Raw genomic sequence first — 19398 nt, forward strand, 5'->3', positions numbered from 1 at the left:
ATTCCGTTAGTTACTTCTTTTAAGTTTTCGCTTCAAGAATTGTGATTTCCTCTCCTTGCACTGAAGTCGTGCTTCTTCTATGTAATGGGCGTTGATTGACAATGATAGGCGTTGATTGACAATGAAAGGTGTTGATTGACAAATGAGGAGGGTCAGTTATTTCAAGTAGCAAGCAATTAAAGTAAAAGTTTGTCAGTTTTGGAAACAACAAGGGTTCTCAAAAGCTATCATCCATTTCATTTTTTTCGATTTTCATTCCTTTCGGGGTACACACGAGTGATAAAGAGCACTTTATTTCTAGGATGCTGCCGTATCCGATTAACCCACGGTGAGTAGCGGTAAGTATGGTTTCTCTCCTCTCTCTCAATGAATAACCCACCGGATTCCACTTAAGGCAGCACTGGCTGAATTCCGAGCAGCAAATTGTTTCACAGCACCAGAATGCACAATCAGTCTGTAATTAAGCACTCAGTTCACTTTACAGATAAAAGAATAGCAGGAAACGAAGGAATATTTCAGAAACCCGCCGGCCATCATCGACCGTACGCTTTAACACATGGTGCGAGGGAAGACGCGGAAACTGAGAGCCATAGAATGGAGCTGGAGGAAGAAACACAAATTATTCAGAGTTGAGCAACGCAATGCTCACCTGGTGTACACCTTGGGCGCGGGAAGAAATTATATCACGCGCCGCGCAAAGGGGAAGCTACTCAGGAGAGCATTTTATTTCGCTAAGCAGACGCCCCTCGCCACCGTTGACGCAACACTCATGTCCTCAGCGGGTTTCGAACCCTAGACCTTTGGGTTGGCAGACGAGCGCGTTACCCATCTGAATCGGACTCTTTAGCTGGATGCGCTTAGCCTTGAGACAATTGCGACGATGGCACGAAGAAGCGTGGGTCACGTGACGGATTCCCCGATAGTCGATCTCAAAAATCCACTTTGATCCACAAGCTAAACGGAGAATCGCCGACTGGAAGCGCATCTTTCCTGCCCAAACGTCTGCCGATACTCAACCTATGTAACTCGGTGCGCTAATAATTTCAGGTAGCGCTCTCAAATGAGACGTCCCCTATTAACACCTCGGTCTTAGGATACCAAGATCTGGTATTAGAAAAATAAAACAGCTTGGGTGGAGCTAAGAGCGCACAGAGAGGGATGCCCGGGAATCCAACCCGGGTCCTCCGATCAGTAGTCAAATGGTCTACCTCTGGACTACCACGACCACACACACATATATGTATATACAAGTATACTTGTATGTGTGTGTGTGTATATATATATATATATTATTTTTATTATTATTATTACGTAATATACCGGTTAAGGTAGGTTTTTGGATGGACACAGCTACTAAAATATTTTGAGGTTCCTAACAAAATAAAAAATCCAGTATCCCACTCTACATCAGTCCCCTCTTCATCTCTGAGTACCTTCTTCCTCCTTTCATCCCGTCCAACATCCCTATCCTGTTCCTTCCCTTTCCTCGTTTGCCTAACATTCTCCCCTCTATTACAGTTTTCAACATCCCACTGCCCGTCAAAACCCCCTTCACCCACTTTTCCTGCCTCCATAGGATTTCTCCCAACAAACCCCTCTCTTCGCCCACCATACTAATACCAAGTACTTCCTCATTTGTTTTCTTCTTGGTCCATTTCACCTTCTCCATTCTTCTCCACACCCACATTTCAAAAGCCTCCAATCTACGTCTATCCTCCTGCTTCAATGACCACGTTTCCGCACCGTGCATAGCTATGCTCCATATCAAAGTTTTGACGAGTCTTTTCTTAATATCCCTACTCAACGTCCCTCTCATCAACTCCCTCCTCCTTGTGAAAGCCTCTTTGCCTAGCGCAATTCTTCTCCTTACGTCCCTACTACTTTGACCGTGCTGGTCCAAAACACTTCCGAGATACGTAAACTGTTCTACCTGCTCTAGTTTTTGCCCTCCTATTTTAATGTTTAGCTTAGCCTTTTTCTTTCTAGAAAATCGCATAACCTTTGTTTTATTAATATTGATTCTCATCCCATACCTGTCGCACTGAATTTCCAATTCACTCAGCAATGCCTGCAACCCCTTGGCTGACTGACAAACTAAAGCTCTGTCATCAGCAAACCTAACTGATTTTACGAATTCCCCTACCACTTTCATTCCTACCCCGAGTTCTTCCCATGCCTCTTTAATCATTTCCTCTGCATACAGGTTGAGCAGCAACGGTGATAATGGGCAACCCTGCCTTACACCTCTTCCTAACACTGCCCGACCGGACTCCCCGTTTCCCACTCGCACCCGTGTAGTTTGAGACATGTACAGGTTGCGGATTAGCCTCCTTTCCCTCCAATCTATTCCTATTTTCTGCAATATGCTCATTAGTTTTTCCCAATCCACTCTATCAAACGCTTTTTTGAAATCTACGAAACAGGCAAATACCTCCTGGTTGTGTTCTATGTTCCTCTCGATTAATAATCTCATTACTGCAATGGCATCACGCGTACCTCTCCCCTTCCTACACCCAAACTGATCATCCCCTAAGTAATCATTTGCCCTACTCTCTGTCCTTTTGTTTATGATCCTGAGAACAACTTTAGCTGCGTGGGATATCAAACTTAGTGTCCTGTAGTCCTCACATGATGTAGCCTTCACCTTTTTCGGAATAGGGACTAAAACTGATCTCACCAAGTCTTCCGGCCAGATTCCTTCCTCATAAATACTACGACTCAGACCATATCGCCTCTTCCTCCCACATTTTCCTAAACATTTCAATAGTTCCGCGGGAATGTTATCCACCCCCACGGCCTTATTTAGTTTCATTTCCCTTAATGCCCTTTCTATCTCATCGTCTAGTATGCTTGGGCCTAAGCTATCTTCCTCTACGACATGTTCCTTTTCTATGTCTAACTTTGCAGGTCTAAGTTCTTTTCTGTTTCTGTATATATGAGTATTTATTCGCCGTTTGGCGGGATTTCGTGTTTGAATGTATATATATATATATATATATATATATATATATATATATATATATATATATATATATATATATATATAATTTAAATTGAGAAGCTAGGTAGCGCTAGCGAACAAAAACACAAACAAATGAAACTAACGTATTCCGAATTTTCGGTGGCCAAACCACCTTCGCCGAGTAAATATAGAACTCAGTTCTGAACCTTTGTTTTTGTATTAGCTTTTAAATTTATTTTTTATTATATTATAATTTTTATTAATTTTAATTCAAGCGATTGTACATATAAAGTGATTCAAGTGATTGTACGTAGTTACATTTTTCCGGGCTCCTTTCCCCCAAAAGAAATAAGGCAACCGAGGAATACATATTCAGTGGAGTAACGGAAGGTCTCACGACGCCACCAATTCAATCGATAGAATGAAAATTAACCTCGTTGGGCATATGACTATAGAACGATAACGAATCCAAACCATCTCGTGACGCTTTTACCTCACGAACCCTGGAGATTACAACAGTTGGATTTTTTTATGTTGAGGCCTTGATTTTATTAGCCTGGTCTGGTTTGGTTATTGTTGTTAGGCACTTTTGCTGCGGTCCCTTAGGAAAAACTCCGTTTTCTTCTCAAAATTGCCTTTCTGTCGATCCTTCAAACATCGCTGAGAATGGGAAACTTGAGAGCAGAAAAATTGATCAATACTTTCAGGCAGATATTTGCACAATTATAACATTTGTATGAATTGGAGCAATTTTCACTGGTAATGCATTTTTCGTATAACCTAGTGTGACCTATGACTTGTCTGTGACGCATCTTCTGAACCTACAGTACGGTACTGGCCTCAATACAATATATAATTACAGGACATTTCCAGGATATTTGCATAAATTTTGTCAATTTTTCAAGTTATCTTTTCCACAATTTATGAAGAAGTTAACGTCATGAAACTATAAGAAAATCACTGCATTTTATAAAATATCGCTATATTTTCAGGTAGTCATTTAATTCATCATAAGAAACATTGTATTCCTTTCAAATTGAGCAACGCTTTTTCATACTGTGGGAAACATACATAGATAAAAAAAACATAAGGCAAGGGACAGAAGTTAGCCATTACAGCCACATGATATTAAAAATCACTTTTTGGAGAAAATATCTTATATTTTCAATTCTGCATCACTCTGAAAACTGACAATGAAAATAAGAGTGAAAAACTGTTAAAATTCAACAACAGAATTGGGAAAGATTGAGCATTTAAAAATTATGAAGGCAAACAACCAACTGACTCAATTCTAACAGCTAACCATATGCAGGAATAAGTTTATTTTTCAAAAATTACCGTCTAAGTGTTTCGTAGAGTCTAAAATCCGACTGATCAACAAATAAACGTTTGAAATTACATTAAATCATGTAACAAGAAAAAAAATCATAGTTAAGCAAAACATCACAATGGCAGTAGTCTTAGTACGTCACCCATATCATAGAAGTCCCTCCCCATTGACTATTACCTCAGGTGGAAGGGCTGGTGCGTTCTAATTACACAGAGAGCTGTGCTGGAGGAGGCAATGATAACTGCTCCTGGTAAGATCAGTCATGTCAGATTGGTCTAAGGGTAGGAGCCAGACGGAAGATAGTCCGCGCAGCGTGTGAGGAGGCTGCATAGGCGTCTGATCTATGTTGGGCGGCCATTAAGGATTGTGTCACGTTAACAACACTATTGACGAAAGCAACGAGAAACCTCTGCAAACTATCTATCCCAAGAACTTATAAAGAGCACTAACATGAATACGAACCCAGACTCCAAGGTTCAAGGACTTGGTTCATTGTATTTTGCTTTCGCGGTGGCCATCACGCTAAATCCTTGCAAAGCGGAACAGATGGTAGCAGCAGAGAAGAAGACAGAGAAGAGCTGAAACAGCATATGGTCTTGGAATGTTAGGACGATGCTGAGCACAGGGAACTTTGAAAATACATAGCGGGAGACAAAGAGAGGTGAGCGCGGTGTGTCATCCTTGGCGATGCTAGGAATTTTAGTTTCGTTTTAAGTTTGTGTCCATTCAAAACCTACAAAAAATACTGGTCTAACAAATGACGATGATGAGCCATAGGAGCCTATCTAATCCCTGTGCGCCAGCCCTGAAGGCTCGCGTTTGTCATTAATTCTCGACCCCGAACGAAAAAGCACGAGGAATTTACGTAGCACTTCCGGCGGCGGTTCATTCATACGGATAGAATACGGGAGGGATGGGACCTTCTTTCTTTCCAATAGTGATTCCCTCGCTACCCTTCCATAGAAGTTCCTTCTTCACACTGATTATCCCGATGCTCTGCATACTTAAGTGAATCCCTCAAATTCCAAGATGCTCACGAGTTCCTTTGCGATTGGTAGATTTTGCAGGGGTTATCAGAAGCTGCCAACCGCAGCGGGCTGTAACCCTCTTGAATGAAACAAGATTTAGTCACGACAGTTTCGCTACATCACCCCTGCATTCACAGCATTCAATTAATTTTTCCCCAAGCTGAAGTTTCTGTGATGTTCTATGAACATAAACCTCATTCCCTTTCGCAAATACTTCTTTAGGTTCGGATACCGCGCATGCATCAGGTCATCATTTACCTTACAAAACTAGTCCATGATGCGCCATTACAGATAGACTTCGGGTGGGTGTTTACTCCGAAGTACAGGGTAGTGAATCGTTGCTACTCTCAGAAACGACAGTCTGAATATTAGAGTAGACTCACTGCGGTCCAGGCAAACCTTTGATTTTCTTATCGATTTCACATATTTCCCTGTTAGTTGATATAAGAATTACTCGTCTCGAAATTTCCTCATCTGCTAGTGGGCTGACGTTCTGTTCATCGATTTCCTTTACCATTCTTTCGATTCCATCCGTACCTTCCACATCTTATGATCTGTTTTCTGTTCTTGGAGCCACATCTCCGTTTGGAATCCCTGTTTCGCCTATATATTTTGTCTTTGGCCCACCCGCTGCAAAACTCTCTATCATGCCGTTTTCTCATCTATTGAGACGGGGGAGGTTTAATGTAGGTTAGTGGCAGATATTTTTCACCGTGCACCAAATAGAGACGGCGTACTAAATGTCGCCGAGTCTTTACGGCGTTCACACGAAACTTTGGTTACTTGGCTACGAGAAGCAGGTGAAACACATTGATATGTTGAATTTTCGATAAATATTTAATGCACATGAAATTATCTCACAGACCCATTGCAGAAACGTCTAATTCGGCGCAATTTTAAAAATAAGTTCGGGTAGACTTGTACCACAATTTTCGAAAAAATCTCGAGTACAGGTTTAACGCTATTTTACGCAAATGTGACGGGTTCTAACGGTCTTTTGACACCGTCGAAAGTAAACAAAATATAACGTTTATGGTCATCCATATTCTATAGACCGATAATGTCCAAAGTCCGGATTACGTTCAATAGATTTAGGCCTACATTTTGGTTCCATACACGTATGCGCCGTGTCAATGCAAACGTTATCTTGAGCAACTGACTGAACCAAATGAAAATCGCCCCAGCGACTATTTATTTATTTATAACGCAGGCATAGTCAGGCATGTGACATCAAACATAGCCATAAATATATACAGAAAACAGAATTAGAACAATCAACAAAATACACACTTGAAAAAATGATGAAATATCGTGTAGCAGTCGAAAACAAAAAATTTATAAAGATACAATGACGCACTATGTACACCTCCCTTACATGTAACACAGCCGACAATCACACGTTATCACTCATAAACTAATCCGCACTGTAATGGCACTTGATTAATAACAGCTTTTATGTTCAGTTTTAAACCATTTCACTGAGTTTATCTTTTATAATCATTGGCATTTTTAAAAGCAATTAAAGGAGAGTGATGGAGACCTTTCCTAGGTACAGCACAAGACTGCTAAAATTAAATGTGCATATATTGTCTTTTCCGCGAGTGTGGTGACAATGTACGGATGAGTGCGGCACAAATAAACCTGGATTTTTTTACAAGCAACGCAGTAAAAAATCTTGACATGCATGATATTTTCATTATTTCAAATTCAAAAAACAGTAGTTTCCAAGGAGTTCTGATAGATACTGTAGCCATAGCTTTCAAAGACCTCTTTTCAATGGAGAAGGCCTTAGTCACAGTACTATTGTTTCCCCATAAGATTACCCCATAGGTCAGATATGAATGGATTTGGCATAATATACTAGTTTTAGGACATCCAAAGAGGTAGTTGGAACAACTATAAAGCTACTATGATTCCAAGAAGAGCCTGTGGAGGATTACAAAGTTAAAAGTCGAAGAGTTTCTGAAATGAACGTATATACATACATTATATTTACTTGGTTTTAACCTTTCAAAAAAGGTTTTCTGTTCCTTACCCTTTGATACATGTATAGCCAAAATACCTTACAATATACCAATATACCTTCGCCAAATCTCGAATTACTGTTGGAGCATTGATTCATTGCTTCAGCCGAACTTCCCATTAGTCGCTGTCTCCCAACCGCAGTGGAAGAGGGTGCGGCACATTACTTCCTTTTTTTTAAGGGGTTTTTCTTTATAAAATAGGAATTTATGTTGCCACACCCTGTACTTCCGAACACTTTTGTGCAATTTCGCTCACATGAATAAAAAAAATCATAGTAACCGAGAATGTGAAAGTTCACGACGGAAATTAATAATTGGGAGGTTCTTTCGGATGTTTCCACTACCTGGAGTCGTGGTTCTCGGATTTTCATCGCATTTGTTGACTTTCGATGGCAACAGTTTCGTCAGCATCCCAGTTGGCGTCTCCAAGTCGAACGCATATGGCAGAATCTATTTCGATTTTAAGGTTTTTATGTCCCCAAAATGACGAGTTATAACAGTTGAAAAAATAATTCAACTTCGGAAAAATCAACAAAATATAACGGAAACCCCGTATTAGGAGAAGCTCCTATCCGTGGAGAAATGGCAATAAAAGGAAGACGCTATAAAGAAGGAGCGATGGCGGTAACAGTTTGACGCAATTCTCGTCGTCTTTAGAAGGCCGTCTCGTCCAATCGCTGTCTTCTGATAGGTTGACTGCCAGATGACTCTTTTCCACGCGCTGGGTAATGGATATTCGTTTTCTCGGTCGAAGTATTCTTGTGTTTTTACTCTCTCGATTGCCCCTCATCAATATAGCATAGCACTATCGCCTCTCTTGTCACATTTATCGCGCTGCGATAAAGTTGATGACCAAGTGATGCCCTGGTTCACCCTACGCATGGTCGGAGACGGCGTATGAGCTGATGTTTTTTTCTCCGCAACTCTCTGGTGTTCTTTCATTCGGACGCTCGTTGATCTGCAGGTTGTCTCGTGTTCATGTCATAAGTTATAATAAAACTTCTCGTCATACAATGCCCCAATATTTGATCAAAAAATGGATTTTTTTTCAATCATCGTCGTAACTCCTCTTCTACAGGTATGTCGTATATGCTCCGCATGGCATTGGTTTCGTTGGTCATCAGGTTTTAATTTATCATTCGATGACTCTTTCATTAATAAATTCCGAATGAGATGTTTTGTTGGCCCTTCTTAATTTTTTTATGTAAGAAGCGCAGTAAGGTAGTTACGTCAAGTTTGAGGTTACTGACCGCCAGATCTATTGAAGAATTGCGAATCGGTTTGATGCGGTGTGAATCGGTTTGATGCGGTGTCTTCTGCCCTGGCCTTTCAACCCGAGGCTCTAGGTTCGAATCCTGTCAGTGGCATGCATTTTTAGAGGTTTCTCCTTCCCAGATAGTTATCTTGTGTGGTTAGGATGATCCAACATATTCTTTAATATGTGCATGTACTCTTTCAGAGCTCATTTTTTTCCTGTACTCTTGAGTAAGAGATGCAAACGTACCCTTTCTTTTCCATGCGCTCTTACACTAAGGCATGCTCTAATAATTCTAGATTGTATCGTTATTTCCAACCTAATAGCGCAATCTCCTCCGAGTTAGAACAGCTATTGACATTGCATCGGATTTTTTACGTTCAATGGCCGATAGGATATATTTTCTATCCTTTCCTACCGCCTATCACTTCGGTAGTGAATGACGTGCTTTGGTCACATTTGTTTTTCAAAAATGTGTCACTGAACAGTTCCGCATTCAATTTAGAAGAAAGAAGTCTTAATATCTATTCTGGAATAGGTGATTAAAAATTACAATTTTATTATTCCATTCATTTTTGCGTCACGCTCACATTTACCCGTAATTACAATTACTACCATCACCGTCAAAACTGGAGATGAATGCGTAGATTTCTAGACCTCTTTCCGAAACATTATGATTATGGAATAGGAACTGTATTATTTTATTCACTAAATTGAACTGTCAGTGACTCTGGAAAAAAGTAAACGATTGATGAATGCGGACATTGCCGAGTGATTTGACGATTTTCTAAAGGTAATCGATGCTTCTGATATTCGTTCCGCGCCAATTGTTTTTTCAATCTTCCGAACTTCCCGCGTTGTTTCCCCACTTTTCAAAATTTAATGAGTGAATCTCCGTACATTCCACCTATATCAGTAATATATTATGCCCAGTTCACGTCCAAAATGCCCATTCTTGGTAATTAATTCGTCATCATATCGTCTGTGAATTTTTTCACGAAAAGAACCATGGTTGGATAATTTACGATGGTTATGATTTCATGTAATTATAAAAGCGAATAATCACAATATAATATTAATTATGAAAACTTGCAGTACATATAACTTCCTTTCTTGATGAATAATATTTTTGAGCCTTTTTTTTATTTTTAAAAATGTTTATTTCACATTTATAAGTATTTTAGAAACTTAATAACCATGTCAAGAAGAAAGTGCAAGTTTGGTGAATTTTGAGGAAGAATATGCAGAATTTACTAACGTGAAGACAAGAGTATGAAGTCACGTGTGAGTAATGCCAAGAATTTTTTTCTACGGCCAATAAAGGACGAAGTGCTTTAGGGCAACATAAGATTCGGCTTTTGGTCCCAGGGGCCAAAAGCCGAATGTCTATGAACTCTGAGGGTCCCCCGCTCATCAGTTAATTCATATTACACTCCGATAGAGGACTTTTACGAAAAAATAAAAGCTATCATCCCGAAGGTCAATATTTTAAACACAGTGATCACTGAGAAACTATTTCCCAGAAGAGAAACTAAGCGCGCAGAGAGTAAACCCCTTGTGTCTTCTCAGCTAATAGATATGTATCGTCATTTTTGTTAGCGAACCAGGAAAGTCACAATGGCTTGACTTAAGTGGGACTTCGGACAAATTAAGCAAAATGCGAGATTGAAAAATATCCATAGGAATCCTTATAACCATGGACATACAGGGAAGAATGGAGGGCGAGAGAATATATAGGGAATAATGGAAGCCTGTAATTACTAATTTTCGAATAAAAAAAAATGTCGCAATAATCATCGGGAAGGAGGGCGAACGAATTTGAAATCAAAAAGAGAAAAATTCATCTCGTCAGAAAGATTCAAAATGACTACCTTCGTCATGCGGTCTTAAGACATCTTAATATGATAGGCGACCCTTATTTTCCTCCTCTTTTTTCTCTTATGGTAACACGTAGACATCAGGTGCACTCTCCGAGTTCGAATACGTATCGAAACGAGACTTAAAGACGCAAACTTGAATATGTTAGATTTCCAATTGTATTTATTGTGCGATGTTGGAAGATACCCCACGTCGGCCAAACTGATTGAAATCGACAACCGAAAAATTTTCCGCCGCGAGAAGAATCGGAATATATGATTTCTTTCCGGGAATCCACCCCCGATTTTACAAATGCATCAACTCTTGATGTAAACATACGTCAAAATAGGATGGAAAAACAGTTTTACTAATGATCGGCGAACGAGTTCCCAGCAGCAATTTGATCGAACTGAATTGATCTTTCTCCGAGGACTTGAGGTTGACGTGACTGGTCATCGCGCGTCCATTTGCGTGTCATTAATCTCCCCGACCACCGTGACTCAGCCGGAAATAATTATGGGGATGAAGTGTTGAGGCTTCCCTTTTTGAAATTCGGGGCACTTGCCCAGACAAAGATCGCCGGGGAGGGCAAGCACGGGGTGTTGATAAATCATCAAGGGGACGATAATTAATGAGCGATTGAAAGTGATTTCTCACTCATTGGTAGATGACTCTTATCGATGGGACTCGGAAACCGGTGCAATTGTTTGTGACCACGCTCTGACTGAGATTTGATCTTTGTTAATCGGTCCGATATCGACCTTCAGCACGACTTAAGAGTAAGAGGGCTCATGTTTAGGAAAAGACGATAAGGGCTCATTTATGACAACCTCAGGCATTTGTTAAATTTCATTCAGCGACCACAAGATCCGTAATTCCTGCAGGACTGCCTTTAATCTTACGGGTTGAGGTTTTTCACTCTTACCCAACTGAAATAATCAGCTTTCTTCGGTCTTTGCACGTTTGAATACTATACTAACATTTGCTGCCTAGGGTGAATAGGTTTACAATATACCCAATCATTTTCTCACATCATCGCAGAAAATTATTTGTAGGAACTTTCGGACAGAGTGGAGCAACAAATTTTAAATAAAGCAAAATTTATGATTTGAACATCTCGTTTTTAAGGCATCACAGGAAACACATCTCATTTGAATTAATGCGAACATAAATTTTCATGTGGACAATTTTCATTATCCAATGCATACATACATACATATATGTCCATATATATACATCTTTATATATATATATATATATATATATATATATATATAACGATTGTACGGAAAAACTCACACGAGCGGCACAATAATGGGCTGACACAATATAACACAAATAGAAAAGAATAGACATATTTAAAAGAACACTCACACGGTAAATTGTTCGAGCTTTCGGCCCTCTCAGAGGCCTTCTTCAAGAGAGACTGAAAATATCTTTTCAGTCTCTCTTGAAGAAGGCCTCTGAGAGGGCCGAAAGCTCGAACAATTTACCGTGTGAGTGTTCTTTTAAATATGTCTATTCTTTTCTATTTGTGTTATATTGTGTCAGCCCATTATATATATATATATATATATATATATATATATATATATATATATATATATATATATATATATATATAGATCTCAGGGTAAATTACATATCCTCGATAGCTCAAGTGGTTAAGAGCATCCGCCCGGCAAGTGGAAAGATCCGGTGTTCGAGTCCCGGGTTGAGGAGATATTTTTACTCTTGTGATCCGTTCGATTCCGCCTTCCCCACCTCTATTGTGTTCGTCCTTTATACGTGTTCCTATCCCTTTTCCTTATATATGTTTCTGTATATATGAGTATTTATTCGCCGTTTGGCGGGATTTCGTGTTTGAATATATATATATATATATATATATATATATATATATATATATATATATATATATATATAATGGGCGATGTTCAGCCCGGTAGGTTTGAACGATTTAAGCACCCAGATCTCGCGCGTGCTCAACTCTATGCATATAATGGAATCAAGGATTTCAATCGCCGAAAGAGAGAAGTTTTTGAATGATTCATTGGTCGTGGGAAGCAGCGCAAATAGGGAAGGGATAATTAAGGAAGTGGTAGATTTAGTAGAATAGCGGTGGTTATTCTGGCGGAGGGAATTGTTGGTGACGCATTCACCCACATATAAGGCAAGACAAATTACAGGAGAGCCGGTATAAAATATTTCTTGGAACTGATGGTAACAAAGAAATTAATCTTAGGTTGGGATTTTGTAGCTAGGGAGGTAGCGGGTCGAAGAAGATGACAGCATTTTCATCGTGGGCGATTACGCAGTACGAAGAGGGGCGGAGATAAGACGGGGGCCCCGTAGATGGTCTTGTGGATTTTAAGATATCCGGTAAGGGTAGCCGGATTTGGTAGCAAATACACAAATACAGATTTGGGGGGTCTTGGGATTAGGTGGAGAAAGATATACATCTTTTGTGGCAAGGGACATTTCGAATGCGACACAAAGGGTATCGGGGAAAGTCACATTGAATACGCCGAGTCTTAGGAAAAACATGGTGTAATACACACCCTCAGACACATTACAGCATTTACGTAAGTATAAGCAATTGAGTATCATGGATAGCTAGACCCTTGGTAACCTAACGCGAGAACGGACAACATTAGCCTGGCGGAACATTACCTAGGAAGGGGTAAAGGCAGGATAGACGCAATCACGAGACACGTAACCCAGGCAGAGCCGGCCCTCTTCCGAAGTTAAGTCAGCAATAGGCCCGCTGTGGCGACGAGCGTAACACAGCCGAAACCTTGCGTCCTACCGGTCACCGCCAGATAACCGACTACTTTTTACCCCGCGACCAGGGCTTTTATATCCAACTTAAAGAGCCAGGGAAGGATTACTAAGTCGCATACTTGCGAAACTTTGGGTGAGAGACCTTCTTTGGGTGTAAAATTGGATAGTAAGGAAAGAATATCCTTCTGGTATAAAGGGTTAGGATCTTGGGGCAGGGGCGCATGACAAGATGGGTCGTTTCAATTGCCGCAATGTCTCAGTAAGGTAGTATCTTTTCTTTAGCAGGACGACGGATAGCCGTCGTGAATATTGTCTTCCGTTGACGCTAACGTATGAGAGCATGTGACTCGGAGAGGGAAAGATTTGTTGGTGGCTTTAAGGATTCCATAATTTTTTATCGGTCACTTTTCTCAGGAGGAAGTTGATGAAGATTTCTATTGAATTGGATTGGTTTGGGTTCAATTTCTGTTGCTGGAACGAATTGGGTGAGGGCTGGGTTGATGGGAACTAGGTTGGGATTTCCAATAAGCGTGCCAGCGTAGATTTCGGCAGAAGCTAGAAGAGTCGGTGACGATGCTGATTTGGTTGATTCTAGGGGTGGGGGAGAGGCCTTTACCGAGTACCAAAGGCTCGCTATTGTCAAGAGGCTCAGACTTGTTTCGCTGCTTTGCTTGTCGACTTGGGGTGTGGGATGTTGGTTCGTTGGCTCTTTTGGCTGGCGTCTGGGGAAAACTGGTGTCTCACACGGAGGATGGGGCAGGTTGTAAAGGGCGGCAAGGTCTGGTTTTTTTAAGAAACAGGGGTGTAGGTACGGCTGGGGGTTGTTTCAGAGGCAAATAGAGTCCCGTGCGGAGGAAAGATTAGACCATGAGACCCAACACCCCAAGTCGAAACCACGATTTTCTCTCACGATTGGCATATCATGAAGTTTGTTCTGAAGACTCGAATGCTTCCCTTTTCTATGAAACTTACTCCTTAACATGAGTTTACGTGCAAGAAATAACTTGTTAATTCGTAAAAAGATTATAGCTACTTATAAGTCACCCAATGGCACTTGCAAATTAATCTACCTGGGATTCGACCGCATCAATTGGATGGACAAAGCACTGGCCAGAATTCGAAGGTACATTCGAACACTTCCTCTAGTCATATGTTTAGTTTGCCCTCTTGGTAGTGACTACGGTTAAATATTGCGACATAATCTTTGGCGTTGGTATCTAAAAACAGAAATATTTTATTCCTGTAATTCTCAATGGACCTGTAAGCAACTGTAGCGTTTACAGATGAATATTTCGTGAGAATGAGCAGTTCAAAATGAACTATTCACTCCAGTGAATTGAGCGAAATAATTCCGTAGATGCTAGTAAGTACATCGTTAACCTCAACTTCTAAAATTGCCCGCCTGGTGTTATAACTTTGCTTACAGGGAATTTTATTGCCACGTGAAGCAGGTGAAATATCCCCTGAAAATGTAAATGCAGCTAAGGGGGGCGTTGTATTAAAAAAGGCTTCCGAATGGAAAACGAAGTGGTGTTACCGAGCGCGTTAACGAAAAGAAAACAGATATAACACGTAGAAATAAAAACTTGATGGAATAATCGAAACAAAAATTAGAAAGAGATTTGAATATATATCTTGAGTAAGAAGAAAATATTGAGCCCGGTAATTATAGTCTCTCCACAAATATCAACAGAAATTGAATTAAAAAATAATAGTCGGGATATTCAAACCGAAAAAATTACACTAGCGACTTCCTCGAGACGGCTAGTCTGGCCGCCGAAAGACCAGGCTCGAGCGATTCTGAGCATGAAAATAATATTTCATTCCAATGAAAACTATTGGTAGAACCAAAACGCTCTTTTCTCATGAATCACAGGTCATCTAAAAAAGTTGTGCTCATGTTCAGAGGTTAGGAGAGAAAATGCCAAGTTGCAGGGAAATTCGTCACCCGTTAACTCAGCTGATGGAAAGTTCGAAGCGAATGTCTCTTGAACACGTCTTTGGTTTAGTTTTTTCACGGCCACTCTTTTATTTAATTTGGGCCAGTGGTTCATCATGATGGTATCCTTTCATCGTCGTTTCCGACTTTGGCGAGTTAAGTTGTACTTCAAGGTTGCCCTTTAATTTTGCTCGAGTGGGGCAGAGACCAAGAGAGACAGTGAAACAAGGGGCAAGTACGTTTGATGGGGACAGTGGGGGTGTTTTAGGAGAAACACTAGGCGGGAATGAGGGTAACTTGGCGGGAAAGGGAGGGGGAAATGATCCTGTGGAAAACGGGAGGTGCAGTGGCGGGAAATGGGCAAGGAGATACGTGGGACGTGAGACGCCAGACAACAAACAATATAAATAAATGATTTCTGTTATTTTCTGCATAATCTCACAATCTCAAAGTAATGAAATTCTAGATAATTTAAACAAACCTTTTTGAATTCACGCAATAATTTTCACGCCCTCAATTCCTTCCAATTTACACAGTAGAAAAGTAGCTCATTTGAATATTTCAACCATTAGAATCATAATCGTACCCACTTACTGACCTTTGATCACCTATGGCTTACGAGAAATGATGTTTATCGGCTGAAAAAAGTGTGCGGTAGTTTGATATACATTGGTTATAACTGTCTGATTACCAGGTATTACTAGTTTCAAATTATTGTTTCCATATTCATTTATGTTCGCGTTCACGCCGTTAAGTGCAAGAATGTAATTGTCGGATCATTTGAGGACATTTATAACATTTGGATAATGGAAAATAGTGCAAAGGGCACGTAGATTGTGTCACATAGCTCCAGCTCCTCTCCCTACTTCCGCTGCCTGGGGGCATGGAACGTGAGAACGAACTACCCAGAGATTCAACCCCATGCTTTACCACTGTCACACCGCGAAAAGACGGGGTAAACAAGTCATGCTTTGTCGCAGTTTTCAGACCCTGTAGAAATGTGAGAAAAAGATAAAAATTTGCTAACTTAATTCAATTATAATATCAACAATGATAAAAGAAGGTGGAGTAACTTTCAGTTCTGAAACGCGTTGGACCACATTAAGTACATCTTGACGTTACCAACAGGGAAAGCATCTGGAGAGTTAGATAATGTAATAATACCACTTTCCACTCACAGCGTCTAGAGAATAGTTAGTTTCACTCAAATGCATGCACTTCCACTAATGTCTTGCGTTTAGTTGGAAAATCCCTTTCCGCATGGGACTGTCTATGAATCTAGTGCTCGGTACAATGATGTCTACCCTTCTTTGTCGTTTTCAAGCTTCCCCTTCCATATCGCACCTCTCTGTCTCTGTGGGTGGGGATGACTCACGCCGTCCGCTGCCTACAGCGGTGTCTCCCAATCTCTGCATGTGCGTTCAGGTGCGGAGACCATGAGTTTTTATGTCCATGAAATAGTAGAATTTCCCCTTCTTACTTTCCAGTTCTGTATGATCTGTTATTCTTGTTATAGTGGACGTCTGTCGTATAAATGACATCATTTTATTACCTTTTTTTCTTGTAACAAGGAACTTATTTCCTTGGTGAAATTAACATTTGTTTTTAATAAAGTCTTCCTCCAGTATGTTCACAAATTTGAAGTATTTGAGGTGTTTCACTGAATATTTACTCCTTTTCCCTTCCCCTCCCATATCCTCCCTTGTCACTTACCCTTCCCACCTGGTGCTTGCACACCCCGCCATACACATTTTTGGTGGATCTCGGTTTATTTATGTCGATGTAGATGGGCAGAGTGAGTCGTTTACAATAGGGATTTAAATAATATATCATGAATGTGTTCAGAAGTTCATCAACAATTACGTATAAGGGTTCCACTGCTCGTCCTGTGTAATCTTTGTTCGTAAATGTAGGGCTTACGTACATTCTCGGCGAACCTCCATTAGAATGTACTCGAGAGGATTCTATTTTTCGCTAATGATTTCTCCTCACGCGCTATTTTTTGTTGGTGAACAAATAAGTAGCAGGCAAGGAGAAGTAGTAGCCGTGAAATATGTTTCATATATTGCCTAGAGTTCCCAAGAAAATATATCGAGATCTCGGGCAAATTGACGGATAAATAAGCGACGATCAACGACCATATTCTGGCGAAACATCCCAGCACGTGTTGGCTTACAGTTGGCTCGTCTATAGCACACGAAAAAGCAAACACTTGAGGGATCAATAAAGAACACGTAAATAAAACTGAAAAAGTATTGGTACAAGGATTAACCAGCATCCAAGATTTAGGTTTTGTTGGAAAATTCTTTACGATGACCTGGCTCTCGACTCCCGTCAGGTAGGTGTAGGCGACCATCCACGATGAGAATAACCCACGTGTGACATCCCTCACAGTTTGGAAAAAAACAAAGGCTAACTACGGTAAATTGAAAACAAGGGGAAGTGAAGGAATGAGCTGGAGGCATAGAACTCGAAAAATATGAAAAAAGTAATGTAGTAGGTGGTTCTCTGAAGGAGCGGGAAAGGTTAAGTGGTGACCTTCACTGTGTTCACTTTACGCCTTGTTCTGATTAATAACTTTTTACTCAAGCCCTACCTGCATTTACCCTGGACTCGATCGTGGTGGCATCCATGAATTCCCCGAGATCCACCTAAAAGATGTGGTAGGAATAGTGCATGCACCAGGTGGGAAGGGTAAGTGACAAGGGAGGGGAAGGGAAAAGGGAAGAAATACTCAGTAAAACAACTCAAATAACGTTCAAATTTGTATACAAGCTGGAAGAAGACTTAATTCAAAATAAGTGTTGATTTCACCAAAGGAACTAATTCTTTGTTATACAAGAAAAGTGAATAAAAATTAACCACGTTCATTTATACCATACACCATAACAAGAATAACAGGCCATGCAGAACTGGAAAGTAAGAAGGGGAAATTCTACTGTCATGGACATGCAGCAACTCATAGTCCCCGTCCTGACACACCGCATCATAACGTTAAAAGGAGACCTAATGAGCGCCGTAGTAACCTACTCGTTGCATTGCTGGGAAACAATGAGATCCAAACAATACCATTCATGATATCTCATACGCGTATGACTCTTGTGTTCGTTTCTGAACTCGCTTCGGATGTCTTCATTCCTGCAATTAACAACGAGGAGCGAGGTTTCAGCATCGTCAAAATTCTTACCATTACCAAGGCTATTCTTACCATTACCAAGGCCATGTCCTTCACTTTTGATTGCTTTCGCCGAGCAAGCGGTAAACATTAACACGCTAATTACTATCTTTCGTTCGGAACGTAGAAAATTAAGAGTGGTACGGTTACAAATAGTTACCACTGACGGCCCCAGACGAGCCGTCGCATTTCTAACAACCTGTCCTCGTACCAGTAGACGTCGGTGGAAGGTAGTGGAGCAGTGATAGTGGCATTCATCCCCCCCCCCCCAGGATCAAAGACGCACGTGCGGAAACTGAATCCCGGCGTCGCAGCGTGATTATAGGGGGCTTACCAAGCGGCGGAGCGCTCTCCTCCGAGCGGCAGCAAAGGCGAAGAGCGCGAACGCCAGCGGCGGCGTGTGCTGTTCGCGGGGACACCTAGGCCCCATGACACCGGGAACGGGGGCCCCAGCGCCAGACCGACCCCCGGTGGGCCCCACTCTCGTCCTCGCTACCAATCACTCACGCCACATATCACTGGGCGTCAGGGGAGCGAAGGCACCGCACACGAAGGGAAGCGACACTCACCCACCTCCCGCACTACTCCTTTTTCCCTCGGCAGCCTGTCCTCTCTCTCTCGCTCCACGGGGGAAACTACTTCCAAAACTGATCGATGCCGTGCGCGGACCACCGCCACGCCCCCCTCCTTTCCCCTTGCGTCCTCTCTCCCCTTCCCCCGCGCTCGAATGCGCAAAGGACGGAGGGAGCGTTCCGTCGCAGGTCCGCCGGGGGGAAATAGGGGAGGGGGGTTGGAGGTTTAGAGCCCCCTCCCCTCCGCCGGAGATCTCACAGAATTTGTGGGAGAAGCGGAACGAGGCGAAGGGGTGCCAGTAGCGCCAAATCCAAGCCACGTCAGCCTGTCGGAAGGTGGCGGGACGCGAAGGATATGGAAGCGGCCGAGGGAGGGTGAAGAATATTACTTAAATGTACTATTTATTTATCGACTTAATTGGGCGAGGTTGAGACTAATAGTCCCTTCTTCCACCTAACCCTACATTGCAGA

At 41.4% G+C, this 19398-nt stretch overlaps 1 protein-coding gene across 1 annotated transcript in view; it reads right to left on the minus strand.

The window, feature by feature from the left end:
* Nucleotides 1-18753, minus strand: part of LOC139700033 (uncharacterized) — an 84517-nt gene extending 65764 nt beyond the window's left edge. The window contains exon 1 of the mRNA XM_071598483.1: nt 18689-18753. The gene's annotated coding sequence lies outside the window, so the exon portion shown is untranslated. The remainder of the gene's footprint in view (nt 1-18688) is intronic.
* Between the last annotated feature and the right edge of the window lie 645 nt (nt 18754-19398).

The sequence above is a fragment of the Hetaerina americana genome, unplaced genomic scaffold, assembly GCF_022747635.1.
Source record: "Hetaerina americana unplaced genomic scaffold, ioHetAmer1.1.p SCAF_1, whole genome shotgun sequence".
Classification (NCBI taxonomy): domain Eukaryota; kingdom Metazoa; phylum Arthropoda; class Insecta; order Odonata; family Calopterygidae; genus Hetaerina; species Hetaerina americana.